The sequence below is a fragment of the Suncus etruscus genome, chromosome 10 (genome assembly GCF_024139225.1).
Source record: "Suncus etruscus isolate mSunEtr1 chromosome 10, mSunEtr1.pri.cur, whole genome shotgun sequence".
Classification (NCBI taxonomy): Eukaryota; Metazoa; Chordata; class Mammalia; order Eulipotyphla; family Soricidae; genus Suncus; species Suncus etruscus.
The window spans coordinates 104697556-104720469 of record NC_064857.1 but is presented as its reverse complement, the minus strand read 5'-3'; the positions used below and the strand labels follow the sequence as shown (position 1 = coordinate 104720469).

Sequence of the window (22914 nt, the reverse complement as noted above, 5' to 3'; positions counted from 1 at the left end):
ACATACCAACTGCTTTCTATTACTCGCTTTTCTATAATCCCACAGTGCCTCATTGTTCTGCTTTCTCTATGGCAACCAACAACCTCTATAACATAAGATTCCCAAGATTATGTATATTGATGCTCAGCCATTCTTAATCAATAGGTTAAAACCTACAACAGATATTTACTTCTACTTCTTTGCCCAGGCAATGGAAAGTAGGAAACAATACAGAACAACACATCTCTTCCCATGAAAAATACTTACCAGAAATTGTACACACTGCTTTAATCCTAACCTCTGTGACTTGAATCCAGTCAGTCACATGTTTTGACATCTCCATGTGTACTTTTGGAGGTTTGCACACATGTCCGTGCTGAGAGCTTTCTCTTAAATTAATGATCAGGGATCATTCATCAGAGGATTTCTGATATCATAAATGCTGTCAGGGTTTAAACCTAGTCAAATGGAATTGCCTTAACTACTGCATGATATCTCCAGACACAAAATGCTTGTTTTCTAAAAATGTGTTTGTGTATAACAGTGTACAATTAAATATGATATTCTATACCTTTTTTTTTTTGGTTTTTGGACCACACCTGATGATGCTCAGGGGTTACTCCTGGCTATGTGCTCAGAAATCACCCCTGGTTTGGGGGTACCATATGGGATGCCAGGGATTGAGCCAAGGTCTGCCCTGGGTCAGCCACATGCGAGGCAAGTCCCCTACCACTACAATTACCGCTCTGGCCCCTGATATTCTTATACTACATCCCAATATATATGTAAAAAATATAAAAGAACTACTATAGATTTCTGATGTATTTTTAGCTAATATGTGAACATCATTGATCTTCCCTATACCAAAAAATTTTCTGAGAAGGTAATTACATGATACATATGAGGTGAATGACGTGTTTTTTCATTCTGTCTCCTTAATACCCTCGAAATTTTACCTTTAACTATATTATAAATGGTATAGTGAATTTACCATTTATATCTCAACATTATATCTTAGTCAAATTGCATAATACCTTCATTATTAAAGTTGACCTAAATCACTCCTCTATTCCTGACAGACTTATGGACCTAAGAATCTGAAATTTTTTTAAATTTATTAAAGCACTGTGATTTACAAAGTTATTTATGTTTGTGTTTTAGACATTTCATTACCAATCCCATCACTGATTTCAACTGCCATACACCACTGTTTCCAGGTTCCCTCCTCCAAACCCTACCTCTAGTTTGCCTCTGCCAGTCACCTTTTTAGGTTTAAATATTAAAATTTGGGTCTCTTGATTTCAGTGTTGTTGACTTTGTGGTTTGGAGACTTAGCTCTATAACTACTTTATACCACCAAAATACCTGAAACTGTGTGACATCTTACCCCGCATTAGCTGTATGCTAATCCATGGAGAATTAGGAAAGCCATAAAAAGTACTTGAGTTTTATTATAGCTGCAATGAAAATTCAATAGAAACTATTGAGCAAAGATAAATGTATTTTAACATATATTTAAAAGCCATAACTGACAATTGGGAAAATGGGCTATAGATGAAAAGAGTAGAAATGGTGAATCTGTAAGTGTAGCATGTCACTAGTCTGTGCAGAAGATGTCCATGTTCTAGATACAGTTCACATTAAAGGAGATAAAAATGCTCCAGGTTGTTCATGTTTTGAACATCCAGACAGGAGGGATTGCTACTGAATTAGATGTGGTATGGAAGAGAAAGAGGAATGTATGGGGATGAGTGGGGATATCATTGCCAGAAATAAAATTTGTTAAGAAAGGAACAAATAGGATAGAAGTAGAGAATTTATATCTAGAAACATTTGTTTAAAATACCTATTGTATCGAAGTGTAAAACACTAGGCAGGTACTGATACAGGGATCTACAACTCAAGGACTAAGATCTTGTAGATACAATACAGAATTATAAAAGTGTGTATTGAACTGGAACATTGCCACTTGTACACTTATGAGAAAATAATAACCAAGTATTATTGCCTCCTTCGGAATTCTAGCTTTTCCATGCTGGGGAGAGGAGGAAGAAGCAAAGGAATTTAGTACCATAAAAGAATCAAAGAGATCCTCTGGAAGCCAGATTTAGCAGCATTTTACAAATCTTTTCAAGAACTGTGTTAATCTCTTCTTCAGCACCTCTTGGTCCATCTCAAGCTAAAGCTTTATTATGAACACTGGAAAAAGTTTTCCTTTTACAATACCTCTTAAATTCTGCTCATTATATTTTCTTTTGCAATACTAATTTTTGAGACTGCAAATGGAGATGTCCCCTCTTTCAACTAACAGTGTAGTCTTAGCATAAGAACATTTAAATCATGTGCTTAAGTTACAGACAGTTGAAGGAAAAAGTACTCTAGTAATTCTACCTACCATTCCATTCAATACAGTTGTTTAGGAATTTCATAGTCTTCTGTGGTTATACTTGACAAATAAAACATAACAAAACTATGGGTCGACTGTGTGGTCCTTCGAGATAAATACTTTATATAATGTGTGTGTCCTAGATTCCAGTCCTAGGTTATATGTGATTCCATCTCAACTGAGGCAAATGGACATGAACTCTCCAGTTATATTTGTAGACAGGTGTGTGGGATAACCTTTGCCCTATTCTGAGGGAATGGCACATGTTCTGCTTTTCATTGCTTTGTAATTAACTCTAAGTTATGGAGGTGAAATTTTCCTGTAAGAGTCATGTCTCATTGGAGCCAAAGCAGTGGCACAAGCAGTAGGGCATTTGCCTTGCACTTGTTGACCTAGGACAGACCACTGTTCAGTCCCCCAGCATCTCATATGGTCCCCCAAGCCAGGAGCAATTTCTGAGCACATAGCCAGGAGAAACCCCTGAGTGTCACTGGGTGTGCCCCCCCCCCAAAAAAAAGAAAAAGAATCATGTTTCATGGCTGTAGTATATTTTATGGGTTTTCTCTTACTACCTAGCACAATTAGAATTTTTTTATTCATGGAATATAATTTTATCAGAATTCACTTGTCTTCATCCTCTATGGCAGTGCATTGATTGAGATGACTCTATAGCTGGGAAGCAGTACTATCTGATGGGAGTGATTCTAAGAGTTTGCTGCTTTAAAGAAACGAAAACTTAACAGCTCTAGGAGTTTGTAGTTTAAGCAGCACAGTATGCCTCTTGATCAAAATATCACATACTACAAACACACTTGTTGCTATGACTATAAGATAAACCCCTCCATTGGGGAATAAAGCTAGACCTGACTTTGCATCTATTGACATCAGTTGCTACATAGTAAGAGCCAAACAGGCAGTGAGAAGGAAAGTGTTGAAGCTAAGGTGTTTGATGTTACCTGATAACTTTCATTTGTCCTGAATAGAGGCAATAAATGAGCAGAGAATTATTATAGTTAAGCTCAACTTCAGTTCTACTCATTTTGATGGTGAGAACTTCTTTTGTAAAAATGGGTTTTGTGACCCCCTTCATGGACCAATGCCCTGGAAATAAGAAAAAACTTTTATAATGAGAACAAAGTAATAGGATTGCATCTTGAAATTAGTGTGTGGTTAAAGGTGAAGTAGTCATATATGAAGAACAGGAGCAGTTTCCTTCGTACCCTGGGGTTAGGTTGTGCTTCTATACTTTTAAGCTTCTTGAGCAGATTACGTTTTGCTCTGAATACTTGAATTTCCACTCTAAGCAGCAAGAACATTAGGAAAGATATTTCTTCAGGGAAAATTCAGAACTTTGCTATTTCCTCTCTTATATAGGTGAGTGTTACTACAGATGTCCCATTAGAAAATAATTAGTAGGTACCCCAGTAGAGCAAAAGTTGGAAGTCAAATGGATTGGGCATAAGGAAAACAACTCAAAGTGTGCAATCATTGGTCCAAGTGTGTGAGATTAATTAGATCTTATCCCACTCAGAATATGTCTTGGTACTCATTGGTCAGAAATGTCTTTGAATGTAGCACCTTGGATGGTTGTTTAGACCACCTAATTTCACCTCCAGTGTTGTCTTCCTTTCTAATAAATACTCAGAGTTTTAGGAAAACTCTCTCTTGCATTTCTGGACTTCCCGTGCATCTTGCTGCTTCTTAGGGGTTGAAGGCTTATGTGTTGGAATTCCTGAATCCATTTCTCCGTGTGTGTGTGTGTGTGTGTGTGTGTGTGTGTGTGTGTGTGTGTGTGTGTTAGCCTTTAACCCCCATTTGGATGAAGAGAGGATGATAGAGTGTACCTTAAAGGTGGACTTTCAAGCACCATTCAACATTCAGAGCGCGTCTGTGTGTGGATTATTTCCTAAATAGACATTTGCTTCCAAACTTGTGTCTCTCCAGTGTCCTGGCTTTAGAAATTGAGGCTTAATTCTAGACAAGTGGTCTATAGTTTGATTAGAATGATTGTATGGAATTTAGAGACTGCCTATCAAAGAAAAGGTCATGACCTCATGACCTTAACTGGCAGTGGTTTTTTTTTTGTTGTTGTTGTTCTTTTAAATAAGGAGTTAGAGATTACAGGAAGCAAGATGCAAAGAAATCATCCAATATTCTGTTGCTCAGATGATGTCTTATTAAAAATGTATGTCTCTGGCCAAAGAAGTAGGAGGTACACTCTCAGCTGTCAGGAAAAGACACAAGTACTGTGCCCAGGATCCATTCGGAAAGGCCTGCTCACTCAGATCCTGGTCCACAAGTAGAAAGCTCGCATACATCCTCTTCCCACATGACAATCAAAATCACACCACAGACGTCACTCTTCTCACTTCTCCTACTCAAGGGCTCACGGTTGGGCATAAGATAATGAGGACAGGCTCTGTCACCCACAGTGCAGCAAGATAAGATGTAGCAGAGTCAGAAGAAATTATTTTGGGGCCCCTCCCCCAGAGTGGGCACTTGTGACTCAATTCATCCCTTTTCTGGCAAATGAGTGAGAGAAGATCCAGGATCCTTAAATGGCCTGTTTTAATTCTTACTCTATCACTGATTTCACTTCTGTAATATGCATACTATAAACATATCCAGATATCTGTCTCCAAGAGCATGATATTCAACTCAAACTCACCTCATCAATTATAAGGAACCGCAAAATATATTGTGAATTCTTCAATAAATTTTAGTCAAAAATTGCATCATTTTCAACTTGCCTATTGTCAGCATCCTGATGTTCAATGAACAGTTGCTTTCTATTGAGACTACCCAAAAATATTTTCAACGATATGTTTAGACATTATTCTTTTCAGTAGTATTTTTAATTATAACTGGGATCTTGTTCTCAAAGTTAGTTTTATTAAATCTCATTGTCTCTACCAAGTAACATAGTTCTTAGATTTGCCAATAAAATCCAATATATGCCTTATAATCTTCACACCCTTAAATTCTGTCTTCAAGAAGATAATCTTCGATCTGAGAACTGAAAAATCTCAGTTCCAGTAATCACACAGAAACTCTAAGTATAAAAGTAACTACATCAAGAATTTCACGTTTGATTTTGAACTACAAGAGTTTCAAAAGAGAAAAAGAAGAAATGAAGGAAAGAGGGAAAAATTATAAAAAGAAAAAGTATAAAAAATAAAATTAGCAAGAGAAAGAAGGTAAGAGGGGGAAAATAAGCAGAAAAGAAGGAAGGAAGGGTAAGTAGGAGGAGATAAATATTGTTCAGGAACTAATGAGTTATTCTTGTATCAATAAGTGATTCTAATAATTAAAGAACTTTCTTATAAATAAATTTTCTCAGTTTTTAAAAATTTGGTTCATAAAGCAATAGCTCAAATAAAGTTCATCTGAAGAAATCTGTCTCTTTGCTCTATTACTAAAGCTAGTATCCAGTCACTAAACAGGAAACTATAAATATCCATCAGGCACTTTATTTATAGCTTCCTAAAAGAAAAATATGTATATGCCACATTGGCTTTTAATACATCTCTAGATTAAACATGTATAAAGTTAGTATTTTCCTTTGCTTCCAATAAAATAGAAATGTTCATTGTTTGCAGCAATGTGCATTTTCTCTAAAATTTTACTTATAAAAATAATACCCGTTCTGTAAAAAACTAATGAGTTCTTGACAATTTGATTGCAAAATATTTGATTTAATATTAAATTTTCATGTAGTCACCAAAGGTTCCCCCCAAAAATATATGCATGGAAAGTATTTGATTTTTTTAACTTTAATTGAATATAAAAAAATCAAATAATATGCTCATTTAATTACACACATGGACTTTTTCTAAGAATCAAATGATATTAGATTTTACTTTGAATGGTACAATTTGCTTACTACATGTGATCAAAAATTAATATTGGATCACAATTCCTAAATCATGCATGTCAGACTTCAAAGTTTGTTGTGGTTTTCAAAAAAGTAATGTGGGCGGCAGTAAACACCCTACAAATTCAGTTGCCATGTTGGAAAAGAGCCAACTCCATAGATTTTTTTTCTCAAATGAGATAAGATCATGGCTACACATAGCAGCACATAGCTGGCCCTCTCAGTAAGAGAGGGTGAGCCAAGCACACACCCTTCCCAAGCCACCCTTGCTGTCTCTGTCATACAGAATTACCATGTTCCTGATGGCCTGGCTCATCACTTACCATCTAGGATTCCCTGCAGAGACTGATCTGACCACACTTCAGGTACACTGGTTGTTGTGCTGATATCACCAGGGCTTTTTTTGGAGTGAGTGCAAGCATCATTTTCTATATCTTCCTTCTTCTAGGAAAGCCTGGCAGCTAAAACCATGCCCACAAACACAGTTGTCTTAACCAGGCCTTTTTCTAAGTGGTCCTGCAACTGACTAAATGCCCCTAAAATTTGTAGTATCATAGTTTTGGATTTCTGGACAACTTCATTTGTTTGATGCTGACATCCTTAAAGGAATACCCCAATTTAACAGATGGGACACATAACAACAAGAGCTTACTAAACCTTCTGCCGTTGTATTATTGACTTCATTTGTGATATTATAATTTTCACAAATGAGCTTGCTGCTGTGCTTTTTCTTTTTATTTATTTCATTTTTTCTCTTCTCTTCCATTTTATTTTATATTTCCATTTTATTCAATAACATTGTTTTCAATTATCTGGAAACAAATGTAGTATGATCAACTATGTAAACTATGTGATGCATTTTCCATAAGTAAATTTTTTGAAAAGGAAAAAAAAAGTAATGTGAGCAAATATTGTATTCATAGTATCCCCATCAAGGCCTGGGGTATTTTTACAATAAAGATTCATATTCATATTCACATCAAATGGATTGAACTTTATTAAACAGTTTGGTGTCGATAATTTACCCAACTCAAAGGTTTTTGAGTCATCTCTTGTTTCAATTCCTCTATTATGGATAAGGATATATGGTCGTATATTATGGACCTGTATTTCCTAGAGCATTTTGGAGGCTCTGATTCACCTGTGGGAAAGTTTTTGAAAAATTAGTGAATACAATATCAACAGCAAATATTATTCATGCACTCAAATTTTTAAGACCAGATATATAACCCTGGAAAATTTCCCATTATGTGTTCAAAGATTTAAGATATAAATCCTTGCTTCATGATTCTCCCCACATAATGTTACAAGAAGGTGAGAGGAAGAGCCAGTTGGCAAAGACATCTCATAGAATGGAAACCAAAGCTTCTATTAAAACCTGGAACAATCAAGTTAGCAGCGATACTTTTTGAGGGCTCATCCCAATTCTTGGTTAAAACACTTGTTTTTAGTTTGATTTTAGCTGTACTTCAAACCTATAATCATTGGTTAAAACTCTGCCTTCACCACTTTAGATCCATAGACATTGGCGAACAGGAACCCACATTTTCACTTTGCAATTAATACTTCAGCTAGAGGTTCTGCTCACAGGCATACCTAACCCCCAAATGAAGTGGAAAATACTCTGTTTTTTTCTTTTTGTCTTAGTGGAATAATGAATTCGCGCTTGACTAAGGATAATGCTAATATTATAAAGAAACAAATGGCCCTAAGCCCTCTTCCTGTGTCTGTAATCTGCACAAAATTTGCAGGTTAAAAAAAATGTGTGATCTTAACCTTCTTGAATGAAGGGAAGATATTCTACTTAATAGTGATAGGGTTGGACACTGTGCACAGTGCTCAGAAAGTTAGGAATAATGGAGATCACTATAACTTATAGACCTAAATGTTGTTGAAGGCAGAGGTGTATTGATTTTAAAAGATAAGGGGGGAGGAAGATAACCTGAAAGCACTCCCCACTCTGAATCACCCATCTGAGGAAATTTTATATTCTGTATTAAAGAAATTGGGACTGGAGTGGAGGCAGAAGGAGGCGAAGTGTGGAGGTTGTTTATTGCTTAAGCACAGCAACTGGTCATGCTTCTTCAAACTTCACATATTCAGAAAATGAAATTGTTAAGATGCCTCATAGAGATGTTCTAGGATGGGACAAGGAACTAAATTATTTTAGGATAACTCAGACCCTATTTATACAGTTCTAAAAGAATGGATCTTAGCAGGAAATGGTTTTGTTTTGAGATACAACCTTACAGCCTTGCTAAGGATTTTTCATAACAAGTTATCAGTCCTCCATTTAAATCTCACAAGAAAATTCACTCTGGTGCTCTTAAAAATTTTTCTTCTTAGTGTATTAATAATTCTTATATATTAATATGATCTAGTAGGACAATCAAGAATAGTAGCATTCTCACTTTTATTCCAAGTATTTACAACAGTGGTTGGTACATCAACACTCAATCAAATATCTTAAACAATTGAATGATCAATAAAGTCATTACGTCAAGGCATCTATTCATTTAAGCATATCTAAACAGTTCTCTCTTGCAAGATGAAATATATACTTCATTTAAAGGATAATAAGAAGCTATAGCTTATTATTGCAAAAATGATCATCACAGGGGCTGGAGCTGTAGCACAAGCGGTAAGGCGTCCATGTTAGACTAGGACAGATCTCCCGGTGTCCCATATGGTCCCTCAAGCCAGCACATAGCGAGGAGTAACCCCTGAGCGTCACCAAATGTGGCTGAAAGAAAAATGATCATCACATAAATCTAGCTATAAAATATAGTCCTTCTACAGCAGAAAAGATAGATATAAATCAGCAGATAGTGATAGCAAAATAAAAGGCTCCCAATATATTTGAACTGCTAATTTAATTTTAAAAAAGCTGTTGAAAACCTGGGAAAGATATCTAAGGAGATTAGAGAAGAGTCATTATTTGGAATAAAATGTAAAATTTCTCCTTCATTGGAAAGCATTGTTGAGAAAATATAATACTGACAAAGAAAAGGAGGGCAATAGCAAAGTATGAGGAAAAAAAATATGCACTAGAGTAGGAAAATAATTTCAGTTATGATGTTAGAAGAGTTGAAAATAAGGTAAAAGTAAAAATAATCATTAAGATGTTAAGTAAACATCTTAATATTTGTTTCCTTAAAATATTTATGAAGCTCTTAAACTAATCAGAAATTCTCCCAAATGGACTGTAGATATTGAAAAGCACATATTTAAGTTCTTGTTAATAAGCGCTGTAACGAATATGTAAACTCAAATGTCTGTCTTTAAATGGGAAAGCCAATTTTAATTAAGAAGGGAGAACACTTACGAAAGATCTTGATAATACACAATAACTAGATAAATTATGAACAAAATTGTGCAGTCAATAGAACCCCCACTTACTAAAGATATTAATACAGAACTGTCCAGAGTTTCCAGCTTGCTATTTTAATATAAACAGACATTTCCCCAGAACACTGACCTACTTCCAAATGTTCTGCTTAAGAATGGGCTCCAAACTCCTTTCTATTAAGCAGGCTGAAACTCTACAGCCCTTTCACAAATGTTTTCTCTTGAAGTCCAATTTGTAGAAGAGTGGTTCTCACTGGAACAGCCATTCAGACACTGGCTTGCAGCAGCACCAGATTTGAGGAACTGAAATATTGGTAACTAAAACCTCTTCCTCCCTTCCTCACTATCTTTTCACACTAAGTATACTTGCAAACCCAACTGTGACATCTCAAGGGAAGCAAGGATTTTTGTTAGACTGGGCAGGGTCACTTGTGTTGAAGAATGATAGTGAACCAATTTAAAATGACAAAAGACAATATAAAAATCTAGAAAATTTTTCAGATTCTCTGGTTACAGTAATGTGGATATTTATTATATTAAGGTACAAAATAACCATATCTTATTACCATCAATTTGCTCAAGACCCTTCATCCCTGTCTGTTAATTATCTTTAATCTTATCTTTTCTCCAACCTCCATCTATTTGGCAATTGTTTCTGTATTTCAATGCCAAGTTTTTTTTTTGTTTTTTTTTTGTTTTTGTTTTTGTTTTTTGATTAGTACTGCATTCTCTTGTATTAATTCTATCTGTATTCCACATAGGAGTGAAATCATCCTGTATTTTTCTTCACTCTGACATTTTTAAACTAGCATGATGATCTATAAGTCCATACAAGTTGCAGAAAACTGTAAGATTACATCTTATCAGATGCCAGCATGATATTCCATATGTATATGTATGTATATATATATATATGTAATTTATTCATCCTTATGACCTATGTGTTCTAGGATACTTGGACCATTTCCATTTCCTAAGTGTTATAATCAACATAGGTCTAATATATCTTTTTGAATTGCATTTTTTGTTTGGGGGCAATGGATGCCAAATGGAATCACTGAATAATATCGGATCTCTCTTTTTCTTTCTTTCTTACATGCTTTATTCTTTTTCTTTCTTTTTGAAATCTTTCTACTGTTTTTCTCACATATGCCTGAACTGAAAGCATTCTAAGACATCAATAGTGCTAAGTGTATAAGGTGTTCTTTTCTTTACATTTCATTGTCAATGGTTGTTTCCAGTCTTGATACCTGCCACTCACACTTTTTGAGATATCTCGATGTTGTTTTTATTTACACTTCCCTGATGTAAGAGGTAATGAACATTTTTCACATGACTATTGGTAGAAGTATCTGCTCATTTCTCCCTCTCATTTTCTAGTTCTGTTTTGGTGGCATTAATGCTTTTTTTTTGTTCATGAACTCTGTGACTGCTTTATAGATCTTGAATATTAGCCCTTTATCTGATGTATGGTATGCATTTTTTCCCTCAGTAGAGTGCTTTTCATTTTAGCTATAGTTTCTTTTGCGAAATCATTTCAGTTTTATGTAGTCTATATGTTTACTTTAGTTTGCCAAGAGTCAAATAATTAAAGACACCTCTGAGGCTCATATCCTAGAAAGTTGTGCCTATGTTTATTTAATGAATTTTACAGATTCTGATCTAATCTCAAGATCTTTTTTCTTTTGGGTGGGGCACACCTGGCTGTGTTCAGGAATTAATTGCTCCTAAATCTGCACTCAAGGATCACTTTTAACATTATTTTGGAACCATAGATAGTATCAGGAATTGAACCAGGGTGTATCACAGCAAGCACCCGCTCACCAGAGTTGTGTTGATTGATTTTCAAAGCCTTCTGTTTTACTGTATAATTTGTTGTTTCTAAAACTAATGTTAGTAGAAACTTTTGAGGTAGTCTATGTATATTCTCATTTCATCTGCAGATAGTAAGAGTTTAACTTATTTTCCAAGAAATAAGCCTATAGATTCTTTATCTTTCCTGACTCCTATAGTAAGAGAGACTATATTAAATATCAGAAAAGATAGACATCTTTGCCTCCTGCCTGTTTCTGGGGAAAGATTTTCAGTTTTACTAATAAGTATGGTGTTTGCTATGATGAGGTAAATTTCTTCTTTACCTATTTTTCCAAAGGATTTTACTATGAATGTGTATAGAATTTTGTACAAATCTTTCTCTATATAAATTAATATAATCATAGGTTTTTAGTTTTCTTTTATTAGCATGGTGTATTACGTTAATTATTTATTTAATTATTTTGGTTAGTGGACCATATCCAGAAGCACTTGAGGTTACTCCTGGCTCTGTGCTCACAAATCATTCCTGGCAGGCTCAGGGAACCACATGGGATGCCGGAGATCCAACCTGAATTGGCCTCATGCAAGGCAAATGCCATACCCACTTAGCTATTGCTCTGGCCACTAATTTATTTAGATATATTCAACAATCCTTGCATTCCTGAAATGAAACCCACTTGATCATGGTGCATGATTCTTTTATATTTGGATTCTGTTGAATATCATTTTGTTAAGGGTTTTGAACACATCAGTGTTCATCAGGGTTTTACACCGATTAGCTGATAGGAAAAATTAAGCCATGAAATTTGTTTATACATGGATGGATATGGAGAGTATTAGGATGGGCAAAATGAGTCAGAGAGAAAAGGGTAGACATGAAGAATCTCACTTATTTATGGAATATAAAAATGATAGTGCAGTAATAATATTGAGACAATAGAGATAAGAACCAGGAGAACCAGTCCATGGTAGGGAGCTTGTCACAAATAGTAGGGAAGTACATTTAGGTCAAGGGACCACTACGGTCGAAAATTATTGCTCTGGAGAACTGAGTGCTAAAAGGAGATGAAATAATATGCATGCTACCTCTTCATCAACAATAGTGTATAAAAAATAAAAGAAAAAGAGTGAGAAAGAGAGAGAGAAGTCAAATATCTTTCCTAGAGGCAAGGGGAAGATTGGGAGGGAAACTGGAGATATAGGTGTCAGGAAATGTACACTGGTGAAGGTTGTTGTACATTGTATGACTTAAACTCAGTCATGAACAACTTTTAATTTTGTTCTGTTTGTTTTGCCACTTCTCGGAGCTTCTACATCAGTTACCAAATTTATCTCCTTAATGGAAAAGTCCTCAGCAATGTCTTCTCCACCATGTAGTCTTTTCTATTTTCTCTTCCAGATTTTTTTGGTCAGAGGTTGTTTCTCTTGCAATGTACACAAATATCCTAAGTTTTCTTTGTTTAGAAATTTTTTTCCTTTACCTCTTCTTTATTGATGCTGTCATTTATCTACCTTGAAAGTCACTGATTTGACTTTCAGTTTCTTCATTTCTGTGCTGAGTTTTGCTACTCTATACTTTAGCTCCTTTGATTCTGTTTCAATTTATTCCTTAATTTTTACTATCAATCTTTCTTCAAGTTAATTAAATATCTCTTGCAATGATAGCCATAGTCTAGTGATCATTGAGAAGATTATTATTCTGACATCATCTTTTGGAAGTGTTGCACTTTCTCATAATTAAGGACTTTCCTGGGTTTCAGTCCCCAAATATAGCTACCGGTAATATTTTTTATATTTTAATTATTTGTGGAGCACTGTAGAGATTTTATTGGTGGCATATTGAGTACCAGGTGTTCTGGTTATCAGTATGGTATTCCCTTTATATTTCCAGGCTAATGACTATTTCTCTACTGACTTCTAGCCATCACAAATGCCTTCTGAGTATTTCTTAAGTTTTTGTAAGAGGAATGCGTTATCTGTGTTTCTGGTGACTTAAAGCATATAAGCAATTTTTTAAATGCTTTTTACGATACAGTTGGTATCTGGTGGCTGTGATATACCTGATGACAACTGAAAATGTGTTTTACCCTGCTCTATAGCAGCAGCAGCAGGCCTAGCTATTCTGGCCCAGAAATCCCAATTGCTTGTGTCTGGCAGTGGATATGCCACAATCCAAATGACTTGGGCAGTGACTAGAGATTATGGTGATGAATACTCAAATACAAAGGCTTAGCAAACAGATCTCCATAGCTGTGGGGATTTTTTGTTTTGGGCAATGACAGTTTCAGGATGGCTACTTCAAATTCTGAATGCTGGAGTGTCTGATACCTGTTGTTACCTCCTATATGGCGGCTTTTAGTGCTTTTTCAGGAATCTATGGTTTCAGATATGACCTAGGGGCAACTGCACCCTGTCTAGCAATGCACTGCTAGTTCCTAGTACCTTACTAACAGGGTGAAGTCAAGTGTGCCAGCTTTGAGAGAGCTTTCTTTTGTTCTGAGTTGACTGCAGTTCCAAGCTTGCTGAATTTTTCCGCAGTTGAAATTGGAAGGGCGGGGCCTGTGGGACAGGGCCAGAGACTAAGTCTGTCAGGAGAAAGCTTTGCAGAGACATTCTCTTAGAGAAGCTGTCATTCATCTGACTCTGCTAGGTGTTTCTCATCTCCTGAAGGGCTGCTCCCAGTCCTCAACGACGTGACTGTAGCACCTTCTGTTGAGCTTAAAAATTTCTGAAACTCTATATTATGTCAAATCTTATTATAAAACAAAACAATCAAACAAAAATAAAACCTACATTGCTTAGCAGGTAAATTACTTTATGGAAAAGTATGGAAAGGGGCAATATCAACTCAAGAAAATTTACCAGGATAGACAAAATTTCAATCCTGTAATGATTATTCCCAATGACTGTGGTGTGTTGTTGAGAACTGAGTCTATTTTCTAATTGGCATGTATAGAAAACGATAAATCCTACTGAGTTCTTTTGACTCAGATCCCTCCTCTATCACATTGAAGTTTTTCTTTCTGGTTCTAGCTTGCCATGCTGGAATTGCAGTTATTTTCTCTTTCAGATTCTGCTTTTCCCTCATGACACTCACCCTACAAACCACCAGAAGTGCTCTTTAATCCTGAATGTTCATACTTCTTTTATCTTCTGCAGAGCAAAGTTTTCCTGAGCCATTAGTTTCTCTAATGACTTTTGTCCAGTGAAGGTTCAAAACAAGGCCCCTTGTGGAATACTGTGCCCTATTCAGTTTCTATATCTTTTTTTAGTTGATGTTCTCTAATAGAATCAATCACTTTCCACCATGTTGGATAAATGCTATATTTTTTTTAATTTTTATTTAAAGAAAATGCATCACATAGTTAATAGGTTTTAGGATGACACAAAGCAAAGTTATTTAAAAAAATAGAAAATAGAAGAAAAATTTTTAAAAAAAGGAAGAGACAAAAAAAGAAAGAAAAAGTTCAGTAGCAAGTATATTTGTGAAAGTTATTTTATCTCCAATAAAGTCATTAATACAATAGTAAGCTCATTTTTTAAAGATGAGAGATAAAAAAGTACAATAAAAATGGTCTGTGTGTGTGTCAGTTGTTGCTGTTTGCATAGGCACAGCAAAATATGGGAGAAATAGAAAGTAAAAACTTTTGGCCCCAAAACAGGGAAACCTTACCTATGAAGTATTCTGGCATAAGACCAACTCCAGGTGCAGACATATTACATTATCCAACCCCAAAAATCTTTCTCTTTGGTTCCAGTAAAAGCTTTTCACAATCATGGCTGTTGCTGTCAGGTTTTTGTAGTTAGAGATCCTACTTTCTGTACAGAACCTATGTTGACGTCAGGATGACATGGAGCTTCTTCTGGTTTCATTTCACCATTAGATGTCAATGCAGAGAACTTGCCCTGAAAGCAAGTTGCTGCTGTTACTAAGTTGTCAGGATGTTCTTAAGAACTCTCTTTGGAGAAAGTCGATGACAGGGAAGTAGTAGGGCCTTCCCTGGTAGAAGTTTGACTCCTGGTGATGGTGTAGAAAACTGTGGTTGTTTCCATGATGGTATCCAAGTTTCAGGGGTGAATGGTCAATGTCTGATCTTCTGAATTCTAAGCCAAGTCACTATGACAAGTGTTCATACTGCAGTATGACATGTATGTGTTTCTATCTCCATTAGATAACTTATTTTTACATGAAATATTTTCCAATTTTAGTGTGCTCATGCAAAAGAACAATACCACAAGGTATTACTGGTGCATATGAGGGCAGAGGTAACAGCCCAATAATCCAAATAACCCGGTTCTAACTTGAACTCTAAACACTAGAGAAACTTATCTACCAGAATTCCCTATTAAATAGATCCCCAAAATGGAGGAAATTGCTGCTACATACATTCAATAAGGGTTTTACCTATTAAGAAAATACATCAAAAGAAATATTCAAGAGAGATATACTTGTCCCCTTTAAGTCTTTTGAAATAGCCTGGGAGTGGAAAATCCAGAGCACAGCTTCAACCTGTTATTTGGTTTAATGGAGTCTGAGAAATGGCTCCCAGCAGTCACATATCAAGAAATGACCTCAAGCCAGGGGCTTCACAGAAACCAACTCTGGTAACAGACTCTGGCTTGCCCCAAAGAGCAGATGGACAGTAGTGGCACTGGAAACCCTATATGCCACATTTTAAAGAATTTCTAACTCTTCAATTTCTGTTCTAACACCCATACAAAGATCATTTCAACTTTTATATCGATTTTAGTAAAAAATTAAGACATTTTAAAACATCCAATAGCAATTTTAGAAAAACATAGTGGCTTTTGTTTTGAGATACTTTGGGAATGTTAATACCAAGTTTTAAAAAAATAATATACACTGAAAACTTATTTTCCATTTTTATTTTGTTTTGGAATCACAGCAGCTGTTCTCAGGAAGTTTATAATTAATGTATCACACAAAGTAAAACAACTTATTTCATTACATAGAGCGTAATCTATAACTTTATTTTGGAAGCCTCATCAGGAAATTTTATTCTGTAGTATTCTTCTGAATTTCTTTGTAGATAACCATGGCAAGTTGTTTTGCTTGCATATATTCTATGTGTAGAGATTTGTTGTGATGAAGCATTAAAGACTAGTTAGGGCTGGGATATGTAAAAAACTTAAGAGAGTCTCAGTTTAAGTATATTCCTCTTCCCATCTGTTTTGTTTTCCTTTTTTTTTTTTCTCTGTCAAACTGGGTGTCTTTAGGGCTTACTCCTGGCTCTATGCACAATTATCACTCCTGGAAGGCTCATGGACCTTATAGATGACAGAGATTGAACTCGGGTTATCTACATATAAGGTAAGCACCCTCTTTACTGTACTATTAGTCTAGATTTCATCTTCTCATCTATTTTAACTTAAAATTTGAGAGCTATAGAAAGTCCCAGGAAACCAAACTGCAACGATTAGGTATAAATTAGTCTGAAGGATACAATTTCCAAATGGATTTGAAAGTTGGGCATTGTCCGCATCTTCCCCAAATCAAATCAAGTCAGCCAACCACAGGCATGCAAGGAATGGGCATGACTGCTTTGTGAGAGCCCACCATGTTCTACAAATATGTTCTTTAGGACAGTTAAATGCCAAAGGGAGAAGGAGGAAGAAATGAAATTAAGAAAAGAGTCTCTGGGCATAACAGAAATTTTCCTTTCCATGCTAGATGTAGGTGTGGAAAATACACATTATTGTTTTATCCGAGCAGTTAATATTATTTAATGTATTATTTTGTTATGATGTTTTATTTTGTTATATGTTGGATATTTTATTTTGGTAAAACACGAAATATGAAATTTTTTTTCTTTAACCATTTACAATGACTGGTACATTCTCTGAATTTGGAAATCAGTAGCACTAATTTTTGTCATTATGTACAGGTTATTCAATGTTTCCTCCTTACTTCAGTCCCTGGACATCAGTATCAGGATTTATATCTCTGTAGATTTATTGAGTATAGATATTTTATATTAATGAAGTCATATAATATACAGTATTGTATATCTTTTGATTTCCCTGGGGACAATGTCTTCAAAATTCATTTATTATAACATATAGACTAATATAACATTGCACCATTTTTTTTTATTTTTCCATTTACCTGTTGATGGATACACTGTAGAGACTAGTTGTAATGAGGTATTAAAGGGATGGGTGTGTGTAAAAAAATTAGGAGGGTCTCAGTAAAGTTTTTACCACCAAAACTATTTTTAGCTTCTGTTAACAGTACAGTTATCTATAAGTTTATCTATAAACTTTTATCTATAAGTTTTTATTTTAATAGCTAATACTTAAATATATTAAAATATAGTATTAAAATTGAAATATATACTTTATATAAACTTATATAACATATAAAATTAAAATATACTATTTTAATATCTACTTCCAATTCATTTGTCTATAGTCAGAGTGGATTAACTGAGGAATATGATAAATGTTTTAATTATTTTTGAGTAATTACCACGTTATTATTGTTTTTTGGTTTGGGCCCACACCCAGCAGCACTCAGAAGTTATCTGGCTCTGCACTCAGAAATTGCTCTTGGCAGGCTCTGGGGTGCCAGAGATTGAACCCAGGTTTGTCTCTTGTCGGCTGCATGCAAGGCAAACACCCTACCTCTGTGCTATTTCTCTGACCTTCTAATTATTATTATTATTATTATTATTATTATTTATTATTATTTATATTGGGAGGACACTTAGCAGTGCTCAGGGCATTCCTGGCTCTGCATAATTCTCAGGAATTATGCCTGAAAGGCCCAGAGGACCATATTGAATGACAGGGATCAAATTCAGGTCAGTCATATACAAAGCAAACACCTCCAACTGTACTTTTACTCTAGCCCAAACAAATTACTTTTAATGGGGTTCATCATTTTACACTTTTATCAGCACTATGATAATTCCAATTGTTTGTATCTCCTCAACAATTCTTATTTTTAAGGCACTGTAATTTACAAAATTGTTTGTAATAGTTTCATGTGTTTTTATTTCTTTCTACCTTAGGTTTGATTTAAATATATTTTCTATGTGATATGCAATTTTAAGATGTATAGATGCTTGAAATTTTTGTATATGTAACTTAACAAAAAAGCATTTATTGTGACTGCCACTGTAGTTATAATTAGCTCTTATATAATATAGCTTAATTATTTCTTTAAAAGCAATCAAATAATTAAGAATGAGTATGTTAGAAAGTCTGAATAATATTGCAATATTGATATTTATAGTTTCCATATTATACACAATATTAAAATTTATTTAGCAGTCCTAGATAAATTTTACATTTAAACAGCTGTCCTATCCTCCCTGTCCGCTCCCAAAATTCCAGTTCTTGGTAACCATAATATTTACTCTCTGTTTTAATAAGCAGAAGCATTTCACTTTTCTTTTCTCTTATTTTTTATTTTGTCAGAGGGAGTTGGGCCACACTAGAGTATATTCATAACTCTGTGCTTAGGATATATTTATGACTATGCTCAGGAGTATGCTATGCTGCATGCTGAACCACAGTTAACTTAGTGCAAAACAAACAGCTTAGTTCCAGTGTAATTTCTCCAACCCCAAACAAACATTTTTAGATTCCAATGAAAAGTATTAGCATTTAGTATTTCTCTTTCTCCCACTGACTTATTTCCCTTCGTGTACTCACAATTTCCAATATATCAACCTTATTCTCACAAATGTCAGGATCTTCATCATAATTGAGTAATATTCCACAATAGTATATATACTACATATGCATCCACTCATTTACTGATGACTCTTAGGTTGTTTCCATTTCTTGACTGTTGTGAATCATGTTGCAGAAAGCATGGGAGCACGTATATTTCTTTGATGCCTTGTTCTCATTTCCTTTGAGATCATACCAAAATTAAAATTGCTGAATCATATAGGTATATTTTTAATTTTAAGGAAACTTCATATTGTTTTCACTGTGACTGGATTCTATTTTAAAAACTACAGTCATCCAGTGAATGGGTGTGAAGTAGGATTAGAGTTCCCCTGATGACTAATAAGGCCAACATCCTTCCATGTGCTTGTTGGGAATTTGCCTTCCTTTTATGGGGATATGTCTATTCAAATCATCTGCTCATATTTTAATTAGATTCTCTTTTTGTTGTCAGTTACTAAGTGTTCTTTGTACATAATGCCTTATTTATAATATTGGATATATGATATGCAATTTCTCTTTTTCTCAAAGTTGCTTTTTTGGTGGCTTTTTATTTAAATGAAGTCTGATATTTATTTTTTTATTACTATTGTGTCTGCTGTTTGTATCATGTCCGAGAAGCCATTGTCAAATCTAAAGTCATGAGAATTTACTCTTGCACTTATTTCTAAAAGTTTGTTAGTCTTAGTTATCATGATACATGATACTTATTTTCTAAGTAACTGAAAGTTTAATTTATGTAGCAAAAGATGTATCCATTTTGTGTTCAATTCAGTGAATTTAGACTTATGTCAATCCCAATTTAACTAATACCACAAAAAATATGTTTTATTTTCCCAAAATTTTCTTGTGCCCCTTAGTAATCTTCCCATTCCCCAATCTGTGAAATCATTAATTTTCTTTTTATCACTATTGATAAATGAGTTTTTCTTGTTCTATATTTAGAACACAAATTAAATCCTGCATATGTATTATTTTGAGTTAGAGTTCCATAATATTTTATTCAACATGCTCTTAATATAAGCTAATTTTTGCATTTGGTTATGTTGTACTGATTATTTTTTATAAAAATACCATAACTAATTTATCCATTCACTTATAGAAATACATTTTAATAAAAATATTTTTATTGACTTATTTTTAAATTTAAGGCAAGTTTTGTATAGGAAGAGTGTTACAATTAATATGTTATGAGTTATGTGCTATAATAATATAAAATAAATGATAATCATAATTTAATAAATAAGAAAGCAAAAAAATCACTTTAAACACAAATTTCACTATATAAACATTGAAATCACATACCTATTCTCTTTATTGTAGAAGCATAGAAGCATAAACTTTTGGAAATTTTCTGTGGAAATATGCAAGTGTATATTTATTAAATGTATTGGTTGAATATTGAAACCCAACTATAATCATGATGCTTAAATAAAGATTTTATTTAAAAAAAGAAAAAGAATTAAAAAAAAAAGAAAAGAAAAAAATTAAAAATTAACTAAAGTCCCCAAACTGATACAAAAGACACTAAGGTTCCCACTGTGGTAAAGAATCAGTGACAATGCTAAAAACATTATTCTAGAGTTTAGGTGGACATGGCAAAATCAGAACCTCTACAGTCAATCAACTTTGTATTACTCCTTCTTGTGAGGAGAATAAAACAAAAGAAAATCTTTAAATCCTTAAAATCCTTGTAGGGTATTCAGATTTACGGTAAGAAAATTTTTTGTCTTCAAAGGATGAGGTCAACAACAAGAAAATTACAAGCAGATAGAATGTACTTGCAACAAACAGTGATTATCCGTGCTCTTCACTCAGCTATTTCCTAGGCGATAAATTTCCTAAAACAACTGCCTAAATAGCAAAGGAAATGAACATTAGGATTGGAGGAAGGGTTGCCTGAGTATATATGGATGGGATAGCTTGAACACACACATTTAGGCATATCCTGAAGGTATATGTCTCCTATGTGATCAAGTGGAAATCATAGAAGTTACCCTGGGCCAAGTCTATTGGCCTTAGTACCCACTTACACAGAGGATCCCAGGAGCAAAGCAGTGTGGAGTGAATGGGGAACTCATGCCATTAGGTGACTTGATGAGGCATGTTCAGATGCTCCTGAAGAACCCTCACTGCATCACATGCACCACATGAAGGTAGTGGTGCAACCTGGAGGTAAAAAAAAAAATGCAACTAAGGGGTAGCCAATAAACAAACAAAAAAAATGCATCAAAGGTAATGTACTTGCTTTGCATGCAACTGACTGGATGCGAACCCAATTTTGATTCCCAGGACCACATATGATCTCCTGACTACCACTGGCAGTAATCCCCAAGCACAGAGCCAAGAGTAAGCCCCCAAGCATAGGCAGATGTGATAATTTCCCTCCTCAATGAGTAAAATAAAATAAAATGGTAGCAGGGGCCAGAGCAATAGCATAGCAGTAACAGTAGGGTGTTTACCTTGCATGGGGCTGACATAGGACGGACTATGGTTCGATCCCTGGCATCCCATTTGGTCCCCCAAGCCAGGAGCAATTTCTAAATGCAGAGCCAGGAGTAGCCTCCTCCCTCAATTAAAAAAAATGAAGATTCTCTGGCTCTGGGACTGATCAATGTTCAGCGGTTGGGCATTTGCCTTGCACAAGGCTGACCATGGACGAACCATGGTTCAGTCCCCCTGCATCCCATATGGTCCCCCAAGCCAGGAGCGATTTCTGAGTACATAGCGGGGAGTAACCCATGCGCGTTACCAGGTGTGACCCCAAAATAAAAACAAAATAAGTAAGTAAATAAATAAAAGGGTAGCAAAGTGGAAGATGATCTTGAAATATTAGTGGAGAGATGCTGGAAATGGTGGATTTGAAGGTCAAATACCATCCACCTAAAACTACGCTGCTACTACTACTACTACTACTACTACTACTACTACTACTACTACTACTACTACTACTACTACTACATCGTTGCCTAAATAAAAAAAAATGATGATGAAAAAAGAAATGGTAGCAAACAGTCTAACAAAGATTTCACTGGTCCGGGCAAGTTATTAAGAATAAAGATTTTAACCCTAAGCAGAAAAAGCAGCACTGCCTTCACCTTCCTGTTTCCAAAAGACCTGTAGCAGGTAGGCAGTAACATTCAAATTAGGTTTAAAGTGGAAAATATAAACCAAAGAGTGCTTTTTGTTTTGTTTTGTTTGTTTTGTTTTGGCCACACCTGGCAAGTACCCAAGAGTTCCTCCTAGCTCTACATTCAGAAGTCACTCCCGAACTAGGGTTAGCCTTGTGCAAGGCAAACGTCCTACACTCTGTGCTATTGCCTAGGTTCCTCAAAAAAGTGTACTTTAAAGCTTTGAAGGTGACAACTGGAAAACTATGGAATCTGCTACTAAGAAAAAAAGAGATGGAATCTTAAGGGTTTAGGATGAAGATGTATATCGGAAAAAGAATTGTTTCACATTAAGAATCAGTATTACATGTTCATGCTCGCATTATTTTATTTTTCATTTAAAAAAAAGGATCACAGGTGCATTTGGGAGTGGCGATTCCAAGTCATAAGGGCTTAGAGGCCACTCATTCAGGTGAGTATTAGTCAATCAGTCCTGCGGATGTGGCGCTTGCTCAGGCCTTGTGGTCTCACAGAGACTACATTTTCAGTATTCAGGGAACCTTACGGGCAATGTCCAGTCATGCTCCGATAGCCATGTGGTGCTGCGGATGCCAGGCAAGTGACTTAGACCCGTACTATCTGTCGCCCACACATATACAAATGGTTTTACATAAAATTTATCAAATTAAAGGTACACTGAA

General features: G+C 35.0%; 1 long non-coding RNA gene across 1 annotated transcript in view; it reads left to right on the top strand.

Moving 5' to 3' along the window:
• LOC126020435 (uncharacterized) overlaps positions 1-22914 on the top strand; it is a 169466-nt gene that overhangs the window by 46474 nt on the left and 100078 nt on the right. Inside the window, exon 2 of the long non-coding RNA XR_007499588.1 lies at positions 16641-16734. This is a non-coding gene — a long non-coding RNA (uncharacterized LOC126020435). The remainder of the gene's footprint in view (positions 1-16640; positions 16735-22914) is intronic.